Here is a 6,817-nt window from a genome sequence, read left to right as displayed (position 1 = left end):
CTAGGCGTCCTTTGTAAAAGAATCCGTCAGTTCAACGACTCGAGTTTCCTGATGACAGGCCTGAGCGGCCTCACTGGACTGTCCTGGATCCAAATTACGTCGACATGCTTGTCCACCGGAGCCCAGCGTCCGTTCCCGAAGACCTGCACCGCGTCGCAATTCATGGGCACTTTCCGCAGCAACTCCAGCGTGAAGGGGTCCATGCGGAGTCCTTGCACGTCCACGTCTGCGTCGCAGACGGGGCATCGCCACGAGGGCCGAACAGTGGCTTCGTTCAGCCTCAAGTAGGCCAAGGCGTCAAAGCACTGTTTGTGCCGACAGTCGGCGCCGCGGCAGGGTGCGAAGAGCCTCGCCCTTTTTAGCGGACAGATCAGCGACACCGTATCGCACTCCACTGTGGCGTCTGGGTCCTCCTTGACATTCGCGACGGCGAACTGAGTCTTGGCGGCAGACACGTCATCGATGCCGCAGCCACTGTCAGCTATAGAAGCGAGCAGGCCGGGTTCTTGGGTCCTGTCTACCACGATGACTTCAAGGCGCAGGTCCTCGGGAATGGCATGGCTTATGATGATGAAGAAGTTGATGGCCGCCTTCACGTACCGGCTTACGTTGATGGTCTTGAGCGGTACGTCGAAGAACGTATCCGTGTTGACCGTCAGAGTTATCTTGAACGGCGTTGCGGGCTTGGCGGACGAGATGAAACGCAGGAGCACTCGTCTCCTGTCGCTGTCGCCGTCCAAGTCTCGCTGCTCAAGTTGGCAACTGAAGGACATGCTGCCGTAAACGGTCGCGACCCACCGTACCTCGCGGCTGCTTAAAACTTGGTAAAACGGCTTAAGAATCTGAGCGTCTTCATAATTCGTGTTGAGCATAGCCGAGCTGTACTGCTCCCTGTCGCTTCTAAACTGACTATGTGTTATCGCTGGAAAAATTTCGCGCGAGAACCAGGGGCGTGCCGGACTGACAAATTACCGGCCGGCACAAGATCCCTTCGCGGGCTTTTGAGGGAAAGTGGAATGATATACATCGTTTCACCTTCAGTTCAGGCGCAGCCGAGCTTATATGAACAATCGGACATCGTGAAAAGTACAGCATCATGGTGTTCATCACGTTTCTGTACGTGTTCTATCATCGCTGAAGAAATCATAAACAGAAAAGGACTAATGACTCGCGCTTTTCACACTGCTTGATTTGACCATTACCTCGTAGCGTCGGCTGCGTGAGTTAAGCTGAAACGAAGTATACTGCGTTTGAATTTTACAAACTGCATATAGCGCAGTGGGACACGAGAGAACTCGCCGATGAGGGTAAGAAGGAACGCGGTTTTCGTCGTGGAAATCCCAAAATAAAGGCGGACTAATTTTCTGTTATTTCCTCGCGAAAGCTTTTTTATACAATTGTGATCCACTCGGGGAAAAAACGGCTCCGACCGCGTCGTAGCTGAACACTCCTCACTCATTAGCTACGAGCAAGCGTTATGTTCCTGTCGGTTTAAGAATTGATAACCGTCAGCGAATATTCGAGTTTGCGTTCGCCGTACGTCATGCTTTGACATTTTCTTGCTCGTTCATTGTCTAGAAAGCAGACTCTGACCACCGCGCTTGTTGCGAATATGTGCTCACAGCGCTTTGAACATCATTCAACAAAATGATGAGTTGGGCCAGTTGGTTCATTTCATTTTTCATTACACACTAAACGCGCCAAAAATACGAGGACACAAAAGAAAGACTGTCGTCAACGCAAGGCGCTTTGTGTTGTCGTCAATCTTTATTTTGTGCCCCTGTCCTTTTGGCGCTTTTAGTTTGTAGTGAACATTATTCACCCAGTAGATCCTATGCAGATCGGTGGCCCGAACCAACAACACCTACAACGCGCCGAGAAAGTGAAGGAGACGAGAGCGCGTGGGGTCACCAGAACGCCGAGCTCTGATTGGAACGATTAGTGGGTAGACCCGAAGCTAGCAGCCTTTGTCTCCACCACGCGCATCATAGAACGCGGAACGCGGGCGTCCGGCTTTTGGCTCTCGCATTCGAACGCGTTCGACGACTGCAGTGGAGACAGACATCTAGCTTTAGATCTACCCACTAATCGTAATTGAGAGTTTGAATACATAAAACCTCAAAGTCAAAAGAAAAGAAAATCTAATTTTGTCTATTGAGAAATTATAGATAAGCCTTTTTTTTTTCCTCAAAATTAAAAAAAAAATCGTTTTGGGCTATTCTGGCGTTTATCACGACTGAAATATCGGTGAAATGTAAAGATATAATTGGCTTACCAATTCTTCACTTCATTCGGTCCAAATAAGCGCACAGTGACACAAAATATTGTTTAAAGGGATACTTCAACGAAATTTGAAATGTTCCCGTCGTGTTCAAAAATAGGTTGAATATGATCCACAATATCCGTAAATGACAATCGCACGTTTTTATTTTGATCCTGGTGACTGTATTTTTCGTTATAAACGGCCCACTCTGGCAAGCGCTCGGAGAAGGCCCAGCTTAGAGCACGTGACATCCAACGCAATCGTGACGTAGGTCGTCTCAAGACGAGCAAAGCTACGGCGAGGCTGACGTCGAGAGGATGGCCTAGTCGTTCCAGCCACCGAAGCGGCTGCTTTTGTACGAATTTTGAGTGACGGGTTAATCTTCTATAATCTTCTAGGGGGACAATAGCGACTTCTGCGACACACAAAAGGGATTCTCGGGAAGAGGGGAGTTCCTCCTTCCCCCCTTCTCTCGTCGTGGCCGGAGGCGAGACAACCTCCGTCACTAGCTGTCAAGGTTCCTAGACGAGCATTACAAACGAGGCGTTAGCGACATCCACCAGGTGCTCTTTGCTAATCGTTTAATTCATACTAAAATTCCTTTTCGAGACTTTTTTAACAAGATATTGGTATGTTCCATGTGATACTGCTCTTTTGAACACATATAGACCAAAAAATGAGCGCCGAAATTTCGTTGTAGTATCCCTTTAAAGGGCAACTCCGGTCCATACTTTCGATTTTGGGATTATGGCTGTTTATAGTGCAGTTAGCGCCCCTGAGTTGCAAGGTGTAATCTTTTCTCGTTATTGTGCGTAGTTTTAAAGATATCGACGTCTCAAAGTTCTGTATGGGGCGCGGCCGACAAAACCGAAACTAGCCGCTCGAGGTTCCGGCAACACTGGAAATCAGCCGCTATGTGGACGTGACGCCAAGATCGTTCTCGTTCAGCCAACCGGCGGACACTTCGAGCGACTTCCGTTTAGCTATTTGAGCGCCATCTCTTATCCGTTGGTATTCTATTAAGTTTTTCCGGTTTACGCCGGAAAGTTTATTTAATAGGATGAGATACATATTATTGTTGCTGATTACAGATTTCAAAAATTATCCTGGTAAGATGAAACAAATGTTTTGGTTAGCTAAAGTTTCGCCCTCATACTTTGCTCTCATTGGCCGGTTGTTTTTTGTATTTTGACCGTTGAGAACAGTTGCGCGTCGGCTGCCGCGCTCGCGGATGCGTCGGCTGCTCGACGGCGCCTGTGCCAACGGTGCGGTGGTGGTTTTCGTTTGCGGCAGCGGGCAGTGGCGTTGACCTATTGGTTATCGGTCTATTTCTTCTACCAAAACACGGAGGAAACGAAACCTTGTCTATTGCTCGACTCAGTGGTGCTCTAATTCCAGTGGCAACATCTCTGCCAAGTTCTTTGGGTTCCCGGTCGAGTGACGAAAGGTAAAGACGGGCTGCTATACTTTTGGTTATACAGTTTCGGATTGCCGAAAACTTGCTGGTGCATGTTTCTTTATGGTAGAGTTATTGTAGAAGGTCACAAGGGACAGCGCATGTATCTTAAAATGAGCGGTGCGGGCGGTATCGGTGTTAGAGCACCGCAGCTCGTGCGTGGAGCAGCTCGCTGCAGAAGGAACCTGCTAGAGACCGTGGTGATCGAATCACTGTCGCTAACTACCGCAAAGTTAAATGTGTTATTGCAGGTCTGTGAATACTTGAATAGTAGTTTCGTGTAGATTTTGTTACTTTGTTGTGCCGTGCAGTAAACGTTTTTTTTTTTTTTTTTTTTTTTTTTTTTTCTTTCTGTATAAAGAGCGTGCCTAATAAAAAGAGAACTTGCAAAAGAAGTTTGGACTTGTGCTCAGACTGGCGATGTGCGCCCATCTTAAGCCGCTAAACAGCAGCGGCTGGGCGTACTTTGCATTCATTGAGTGACCATTTTATGAGAACTGGCTGTCACTGAACATGCACTGTTGCCAAGCTGATATCAATCGAGCGACGCAAAGTCAAGTGCAATCGTTTCGGAGCGTCGGACATTCGCAAAAAAAACGTAAACACATTGTATTGTAGAAGAACGAGACGGCGGCAATGGGAGCAGTTCCCTCTTCTCTCAATATCAGCGACAATAGGATGCAAATTCGTTCGGAGTTCGGAGGCTGCTCCGAACTCCGAACGAACTCGCATCCTTTTGTCGCCGAGGGTGAGAGAGAGGGAGAGGAGGGACCACACTTCTCACACCCTCTCCCATAACCAAGCGGTTGCCATGACGACGGCGCGCGTATTGTTTTGTCTATTTTTTATTACTTTTGGAGAAACCCAACGCCCGTTAGGGGAGATTTGGCGCTGCACAAGCGTCGCTGCGGTCGCCGCGCCCTGATTGGGTGAGGCGTACCGTGACGTCAGGCCGATGACTCCGCTCCCCGACCTCGCATCGGCTCGCTTCCCAGCACCGGTTTCTTGGTTTGGCGTTGTGTGCCGCGAGCTCTTCGAGGAGCTGGACTACGTTTACCCGGTGTACAAGACGTTGAGCTAGGCCGATATTGACGTGCTTCCGTACATTTTATAAGCCTGCTTGTGTTTTTTACCTTGAAAATTGGGTTACAAATCCCGAAAGCTATCGGCGGAGGCAATTCCTCCGATGAACCTCCCCGCCCGTTCACACGACACAAGGCAATTTAGCGAAGGATCGGTGGAGCGTTGGCGCAAGTGTTTCAGACGCTGGAATTCTGTTCCTCGCATGTTCATGATTTAGGAGAATATTACATTCCGCTTTGCAGGCATTTGAAATTGCATTCATATCAAGAGCTTTTGGGTGGTCGGCAAATTAGCTCGGGATTCCGACTTTGCGCTGCCCTCTGCATACGCAGGTTTGCAGATGTTTTAAAGGCCCTGTGTCTGATTATCTTTGAAGTGCTCATGGAATAGGGCTGTTTTACATAAATGTAGCTTCTTCGCAAATTAATTATATAGTTTATACACGTATGCAGGCATATTTCATAGAAGATGCAGAATTACTGGAAATTAATTTGTATGCAAAAACGGCCGAATTGCCCGCAGTTGCCTGTATGATATGTATTGGACTGCCCAAAATATGCACAGCAAATGTGTCGTAATTTGGAATGTTTATACTTTTTCCTGACACTTTTATTCCAGCTTTGGTTATTCGGAAAATACACCGTTTAGTTTGAATTGTCATTTCCAATTAAAAGAGACACTGCCGCAGATCTCCAAAAGCTTCCTCAGCCTCCAAACTTCCTACAGCTGTACTCTCTGACAACAGAGGAAAGCAGGAGTAAAAGCAAGCATTCGAACTCCGGTCCAGTGGTAGTTGCAGCACTAGTAGCACAAAATGTGGAACCCGTGAAGGGCGACATTCTGCGTGAGAAAAGGTTCTGGTATTTTAGCTTCAGGACGATTCGATTTAAGTAAAATCTCAATTTTAGAGCTTAACGGACTAATAACGAGCTAGACACCTTCGCTTACGTTTGTTATACATTACTTGAGGGTTGATATAAACAAGTCCACAGATATCACCCGTGTAGTCCACTGAAATACTATCCGAATCCAGCAAAGGTCAAATGCGAGCAATGTATGCAATAAATGTTCCTTGTTTTTTTACTTTGCGCCTGCACTTGGGCTGTCTTACCTGCGATTCTCTCCCCATGGCCCAGACCGTATTTAGCATGTTGCCCGAGCAGCATGCAGCTTTTCTGCTTCGGCGATCTTGTTTAAAAACTTAGATACAAAAAAAAATAGTAAACATAACCTGCCAATCAGCAGCATTTATTGTGCGAGATGTAAATCTATAGTGATGCTCCTGCAATTGTGGCCATATTTCTTTATTTTCATATACCAGCTCCGATTCATGCGTTGCCTGCCCTGTCAACCATGCTTAAAATGTTGGTTGAAGTTTCGCCTGAAGCTGCAGGCCATACCTCAATAAAGGCACATAAACAAAAAATTACACTTCCTTCGAAAAACACGCCAAAAAAAAAATTAAATAGGAACGAGCGCGCCGACTGCTAGCGCCGTCACAGCCTCCACAGGGCGAGCGGGGCGAGCCAAGGAAAAATTCTCTCCTCGCCGTGACGTCACCCCGGTTCGCCGTAAGGGGGCGCCACGCAAACTTCTCAGGGCTAATAGGAAGAGTCCGCCGGTTGGTTCAGCGAGTACGCACTCCAAGCGGCACCTACCTCTGTTGCGCTAGCCGTCTAAAGATAAAATGTAAGCTGATTTTGTTTTAATTCTGTATACCTGGTAGTTATCCAGCATATGTAGCAAGAGTTAGTGCGTATACCCAAAAGCTAGCGACTGGAAAACCCTTCAACTCGTTCGGTGGCGTACTCGGCGGCCGCCGTCGCGCGTGCGCTATGCCGTGCCGTACTCGTTGCTTGTATACCTAAAAGCTAGCGACTAGAAAACGAGTGAACTAGTTCGGTGCCGTACTCGGCAGCTGTCGGCGTGCGTGCGGTCTCCCGCACTCGTCGCTAGGCCTAAATTGTCATCGGGGCTCCGTGGATAAAGCGGCGTTGCTCTACGCCGCGCTGCCA

General features: G+C 48.0%; 1 pseudogene; it reads right to left on the bottom strand.

Annotated features, from left to right (window-relative positions):
• On the bottom strand, nt 1-872 carry LOC115319615 (annotated as a pseudogene).
• Between the last annotated feature and the right edge of the window lie 5,945 nt (nt 873-6,817).

This window comes from Ixodes scapularis, unplaced genomic scaffold (assembly GCF_016920785.2).
Source record: "Ixodes scapularis isolate PalLabHiFi unplaced genomic scaffold, ASM1692078v2 PGA_scaffold0__279_contigs__length_252992795, whole genome shotgun sequence".
Lineage (NCBI taxonomy): Eukaryota > Metazoa > Arthropoda > Arachnida > Ixodida > Ixodidae > Ixodes > Ixodes scapularis.
The sequence above is the reverse complement of the archived record's forward strand: the minus strand, read 5'-3'. Positions and strand labels throughout refer to the sequence as shown.